The 7,192-nt window shown below is 36.1% G+C and overlaps 1 long non-coding RNA gene across 1 annotated transcript; it reads right to left on the bottom strand.

Annotated features, from left to right (window-relative positions):
* Nucleotides 1-438: 438 nt before the first annotated feature.
* LOC112844118 (uncharacterized) lies at nt 439-4,414 on the bottom strand. The gene is made up of 3 exons (XR_003216717.1): nt 4,299-4,414; nt 2,783-2,901; nt 439-578 (listed from the first exon to the last, which is right to left on the bottom strand). It is a non-coding gene; the product is annotated as an uncharacterized LOC112844118 (long non-coding RNA).
* Between the last annotated feature and the right edge of the window lie 2,778 nt (nt 4,415-7,192).

Genomic DNA, 7,192 nt, shown 5'->3' with positions numbered 1-7,192 from the left:
TTATGGTTTCTGGCAGATACAGAGCTAACAAAGGATTAAACCAGAGAGGAGCCAAGGAGTGTCGGGATTTGGTTTGTTTGTCCCAGCTGCGTTGTTTACAACCTCCTGTGCTATAGTCTACTTAAAGACAGCCCAACAGACATCAGAGAGGTGTTGGTGTCCAGGAGTTTTGTCAAGCCTGTCTCCCTCATACTCATCTGCAGGCTCAACGTGTCCGCCTTTGGAGAATGATTGACCACTAGCCTTAGATTGAAATTGATTGCATAAGGGCTATAACAATGAAAAGCCTTTGGTATTCTGGCAGTAGCAGTGGAAGAGTGTCAGAGGATTGGGCTACTGCTGTCACTAGAACAACAGGGTTCTTTATTAACGTATTGTCTAGTAGTCAGATTCCTAAGATCAGAGTGAGCCTTTGATCTTAGAGATACTGTGCTGCTAATTGGGTTGTATTGATCCATCCAGCGCCTGCCCATGATGGCACAGTCATGATGAATGTCAGTCTGCTGTACTGAATGAAAAACTGGACTAACCAGCTTTGAGTTCAGCTGGGTTGTCTGGGTGATGTGCGGTGCCAGGTTCTAGACAGAGAAGAATCAAACATAAGTGGCAGAAAAGACATCATTACCAGTCTGCTTTAAAGTTTTCTGTAAAACTTGTTGCAAGGTTTCAAACTTCTCTGGGGTCCATATCAGTCTTGTTGTTGTAAAATAAATCTTAAGCTATTCTTCTATGAATGTTCTTGAGAAATGTGCCTTGCATCAGAAGAAAAAGGTTAATTATTAAAATTATGTTACCACATTTCCAAGAAACATTTTCTAATAGCTATAACAGTAATTTAAATAAAAATGTGGGGGGAGGATGTAAATATTTGTTATATTGCCAAGTCTGACAAATATTTATTCCTAGCAGATTTTTTTTTTCTACTTGCCTCTGAAATACAAATCTATTTGTAAAAGATTGAAATGATTGATGAGAAGATTAAAGAGTTCTATCTAAGGGAACATTAACATAACCAAGTGTATTAATTTTAACAGACAGCACTTTATATTTGATCTTTTGCAAAAGTTGGTTGGTTTGCTGCTGTATTATTCTGACATTGGTGCACAGCTACAGAGTTGTACAACCCCAATTTTTATTGGACATTTCTTTTAGTTGCTCTGAGATTTTTTCATTAGATAAGTCAGCACGGTGCATGTCTTCAAAATTTCTAAGACATTCACTCCAGGAAAACTTAAATTACATAAATGTGCTACACACTTTGGATTATTTGTTAAAATGGTAGAGCCATACCATTGAGGCTGACACAGCCTTCATCGAAGAGTATCTGCTACTCTTTCATTATGCTGCATTAAATACCCATGGAGCAGGACGGGGCAAAGCTTGAAGGATTGTACAGCATATTAAATTTATCTTGGTGAACCTCAATAGAATGAAGATATCACATGAAGTTCAAAATGCAGATATAAAATCACCGCTGAAAACAATGGTGTTTAAGTTCCATGTAAACCTGGGAAATAAATGGTAGAATACATTCCTGGCAGTGACACAGAAGATAAAAAACAAGTTAATGCACTGTAACTTACTATGTGCAGTTTTATGACACACCTGTCCTTGTCTCTCTGCAGTCCCCAATTCAGTTTGAGCATAACAAAATTAGTTACACATCATTAAATTTAAATATTAGCACATGTGTTAGTAATGAATCTTTTGATATTTCTCATATGTGCAACAACACAGCAGTGTTGTTAAGCGTGGCCACATGTGTTTTTACTTGAATCCAACCACAGTCCTTCTAAGAGGTCAGCTATGCAATGGCTAGAGCATCCAAGGTGATCATGTAAAGACAACTCATTAAAATAGTCAGCCCTAGACTGTGCACCTATATATGTGCAAACTACGCAGCTTGATTGCTTTACTCATGCTGTCTGCTAGTGTTTTCAGGTTCTGTAAGGTGGCAGTCCAGATAAAGATTAGACTGCAATCCAGTGATACAAGAATGTCAATTAATTTTCTGCAGCCCCAAGGCCAAAGTCATTTGCTCTTTTTACAGAACTGGACAGGATTTTGTAATTGATGATAATTTAAAAATGTTAGCATTTTTGCTTAAGAGGTTTTCATAGTATACCACATTGGGTACATAGTTATACTGTTGTCAGTTGTAGCAGACAAAAGATTTGTTTTCTGCTGGGGTTTTTTGTACTTTAACTGTTGATAATTCTTCGTTATATAATGGATTCATTTCTCATAGTCAACAAAGCACATGGCCCAGAGACATCTTTGTTTCTACTGCAATGAACAATGGCAAGGTGAACAAGAATGAATGATGAAAATTTGCTTGTGGTTTGAGTCTTTCTGTGCCCCAGGCTTGTTAAAAAAATACACAGGGCATCTGTGGACATAAACTTTACATAGGAATCCTTAGTTGTAGATGCAAATATGCAAATACAATGTACAAGTATGTAGAATCAGTTGCAAGCCACCACAGTCAAGGATGTCTTCATATAATGAATAATGTAAAATATATACATAATAATAATAAAAATATATAATAATATTAATACTTACATGTACCTTTAGAAATATTAAATAGGTAGAAAAGGAGGATCTTATGAAATGTCATTCCAGCCATGCTACAGCATTTAGTAGTTAGTTTCTAGGTTGTGTTTTCTGGTTCTACAAATCCACAACAGGTGAAAATATACAGCAATTTTCTCAATTTCACAGTATTTGTGAGATTTGTAGGTATTTCTAACTTTGTTATCAGTTGTGACAGCGTGCTTACTGTTATTAGTGTGACTGTCATTATTTCCCCAGGCGATTCTGTCTGTCTGCATGAGTGTCATCATAGCAAAATGTGGTCCTGGAGATAACCTTCTTCAGCAAGTACTACAAGAGAGGTTACTGTAAAAACACGATACCTTTCATAAACATCAGTCTCAGTTGCAGTTGGATCAAAATGCAGATGGTGTTTGATGAGTGTGGCCTGAATGACGACTAAATAGTTTCTATCTACCATTGTCTCCCATTAGGACACATTGTTCTGCCCTTTGGTTTAATGCATTTCCAGCTGAATATTTCCTGCTTAGTAACATTTAACTGTTTATGTAACTTTCATTTTAAATAAAAATCAGGAGCTTAGATTTATTCTTTGATTTATTTGTCTGACACTTACGCCGCATTTACATCTTAAATGTCAGTTGCACTTGAACTGCTTTTCATTCTTCTGCAGAGACTTAATGTTCTTTACGTATCACTTACATGTATTTTTAAAGTGCTGCTGCTTTCATCTCTTACTTTTCAATTGACAAGATAAATGCTTCACTTACACACTTCACCTTGATTCAGTGCTTACAGTGAAACTCCTTTCATCACATCATTTCAGCTGCTTGCTGAGCTTTATTTAGGATCTGTATTTTGACTGTACCTTAAGCTGTCATATGATTTCATATGTTTTATGTGTCCACTGTAAAATGTCAGGAGCTGTGAGTTGCACAGATGACTCTGCATTTTTCTGATTAAACTCACAAGTGGGTTAGAATTTTTTGACACACACACACACTTTCCCTTCATTGTACATTATACCTGAAATTGTAGCTTTATTATGGTGGATGGTTAAGTTGACTTCAATAGCTTCCACTGTTGGAGAGTAAATGTATAACTATAGCTACTTATCTTCTCATCTAACTACCAAGTTGTATGTAAAGGAGTTACATAATCCAAGCAGAAGAAAAGTCAGTGTGATCTGCTAGAGTTAGTAAGAAAGACATCTAAGATCATGTATTTTAATTTTCTTCAAACATTTTCCACAAATTGGAAAATGAACAAAATCATAAACTACATGTGACCTCTGTTTGTCAGTTAAACATAAATGCAACAAGAATTTGTTTTAAAAATAGGAAATTAATTAAATATTAGCTTGAATCTAATGAAAATATTAGTTATACAAACTGTTTTTTTTGGATGTGCAGTGTTATCATAGAACACAACTTTTATTTTGCTGCGTTGCATTTTTTCAGGCTAATCTCCAGTGACACACCCGAGGAAATATATGGAAACCTGTAGGAGATTTAATTGTTCAATCAAATAGTAATAAAAACAAAGAATTCAAATACATATACTAGCTTAGTAGCTTAATTAGGCAATTCAGATATTTATCTTAGTTATTAAATTTTTAACAATTTGTAAGTTATTCCTAAATCTCAGTAACCCCGAGCTTTATGTCCCAATAAGACTGCCCAGAGTGTTCTTCAGTGAATTTACAAAGAGCTCTGTGAGTGATAAAACTGAATCAATCTCACCTGGAATTGTGCCCGATTCCAGCGGAGAATCGAGAGTCATGTGCTGAATAGGTAGACCTAGATGAACTGTCTAATTATTTCAAATGCTAATTTAGCTGTGAAGCAGCCAGCATTTGTTTATCTTTCTCTCAGCGGGTGTCCTAGCAACCCCACTTACCCAAACACGGCAGCTTGTTTCACTGGGAGTGGATTAAAAGTTTCTGTCTTCTGAGCATCTGTTCAGTGCAGCAGGAGATGCCATGTCTCCCCATAGCTCCAGACAATTCATGCAAGAGACCATATTCACATCTCTGACAAATATGAATAGGGACACAATGGTTGAAGGCACAGAGAGATTTCCAAACTGCTTGTCCTATAAAACATTCCACATTTTCAGTGTTTAAAAAAACATGCAGCTGGGAGATAGACACAAGGGGAAATGCCCAAAACACTTTGCTTTCTCATATGCACTTATTTCCCTGTAGGTTGTCCCAGTAAGGAGTATGGAGTGGTTTGGAAGGTTGAGAAGTTCACTGCAGGAAATACTTGAAAGAAGGTGGTTTATAACTGACTCTTCAGAGGCACTTAGTTTGAAGTGAATTGGGTTTAGCTTGTGATTTTTTTCTGTCACTGTGTAGAAAAAAGTAGATTTTGAAATTTACTGTTTACTGTCCTCCAAAAGAGCATATAAAGTTTATTGTAAGATAAAGAATGACAGTTTTTAACACGTCATTCTGACAGTTGCGTTGCTTTGTTGTCACTCAAGAATCATCTCTCAGTGATGAAAATGTCTCATTAGCTACATTATGTCTTCATCTCAAGAAACCACATATTTGTAATAATTGCGTTTATCATACGAGTCTGAAAAGGTAGGCTTTTTGAATTCTTGATATGATGAGAGCATTAAGAAAAGAGAATTATCTTATCTATGTTAGACCACGGATGGATCCATTGTGTGAAAGTCCATTTTTCAGTTCAGAATTTAGTCTGGTATGAAAAATGCCAGGAAATGGAGTAAAAGAATGTGCAAGAGAGTTTTTTTTAAAGAAAAGAATTCATAAGCCATCCTTTTCACACCATTGTGTGAGAGGTCAATTCACTTAATGAGTTAAAATGACATCAATGAGTATACGACCTTCAATATACAAAAAAAAAAAGAGAATTAATGAATAGCAGGAACGTCAGTGTGATAAATCAATATTAAACAAACTTTTAAAGTAATAGCGATTTCACAATGCTATTGTGATTCACTAATAAAATGTCAAAAGGTTGAAATTCAGCAATGAAAAACAGCCCTTTATTTCAGTATTACTGCAGGACATATTGTGCTACTAGTGTCTGCTAATCAGAAATGTACCAAAAAAATTATACTGGTATTTTTTTTTCCTTCGTTGGGTTTTTTTGTTTGTTTGCTTGTTTGTTTGCTTGTTTTTAGTTATTATAGGCTACAATTAAGCTTCGTGTCTTGGCTACGCAACCAAGCTGTAAATATTTCTCTGGAAACCATCTCTGTTTATGCTCTATTGTCTGTTGTGTATGATAAGAGCAATTTATCTCAATATTTGCACGGTATTAGCTACAAGATGATTATATGCTATAGCAGCCACATGGCAGTATGATTATATTAAACTGAATGCTGAACAGAAACTCTGAGTTTGAAATGTGAATGAGAGTTGTCAGCCATTAACCATGCTGTGCATTATAGCATGAACAGTCGTTTATGTAACCTGTACAAACATCGGGAGTTTGCTTTGACTACTGTTTCTGATGATGTTTTTTCTCTGGCTAAATGACATGTAGAAAAGAGTATAATTAGTTCCCTATTTGGTATTAACCTATGACAGCCTTATTATTTAAATACCAATTTCTGGTCTTTCTTTTAAATTTTCATAGAAAATGGCTTGTGGCAAATTGTCACCTGTGTAATGCTTACTATTTTAATTCAGTTCGTGTTCAAATCAACAGTGGTCCTGAAAGAAAGAGAGAAAATATTCATTTTAGCCACTGTGCATTTTTTTGAAGTTTGAAATACACTTCTTGTACACAAAATTGTGGAAAATGTGACCTAACTATAAAGGCATGTGAAAAAGTAGCAGCCACATGCTGCTAATCAAATGCACATCATTAACTGATCATCAGGTGGTGGAGGTTTTGCAGTTTTGTCATCTGGAGTATTCAGGTATATGTTAACACAGTGCCACAATATTCCAATCAGAGGACATCCCAGCAATTTCACTTCAAGGTGAGAACATGCAGTCCTCAAAGAGACTGCAAGAAACCTAAGAGCTACATCGTGACAATGATCCCAAGCACCCCTGCAATTCAGCAAGAGAATGATTAAAAAAGCAAAGAATTAAGGTGTCGAAGTAGCCCAGTCCAAAAGCCCAACTCAAACAAGGCACTCTGCATTATTGCCAAAGATCTTTCCAGTGAGCATTGTTTCAGAATGTCATGAACTTAAACATTTAACATGCTAACTGAGGCCTGTATAGTCTGAGATGTAGCTCTTGGTGGTTTTTGCAGTTTCTCTCAGCACCGCATGTTCTGACCTTGAGGTGAATTTGCTGGGATGCCCTCTGATCGGAAGATTATGGCACTGTGTTAACTCACACCTGAATGGTCCACATGACCAAGTCCAGACCTCAATCCAATTGAAATGCTGTGGCAAGACCTAAGGAGTGCTGTGCATAAATGAATGTGCACAAACTGAAGCAACATTGTAAAGCTGAGAGATTAATAGAGTCATACAGAAAACGATTGCTTCTTGTTAGTGAAGCTAAAAGTGCTTCTACAACTTCAGACAACTGAATCATGGCCCTGTACCTTAATGTCTTAACTATTTTTAGGCTTTCTACCACTGATGGAAATTTAAATTACATAATTTAAACAAATGTTTGAGTATACTCTTTTCAGAA

This window comes from Oreochromis niloticus, linkage group LG16 (genome assembly GCF_001858045.2).
Source record: "Oreochromis niloticus isolate F11D_XX linkage group LG16, O_niloticus_UMD_NMBU, whole genome shotgun sequence".
Classification (NCBI taxonomy): Eukaryota; Metazoa; Chordata; class Actinopteri; order Cichliformes; family Cichlidae; genus Oreochromis; species Oreochromis niloticus.
The sequence above is the reverse complement of the archived record's forward strand: the minus strand, read 5'-3'. Positions and strand labels throughout refer to the sequence as shown.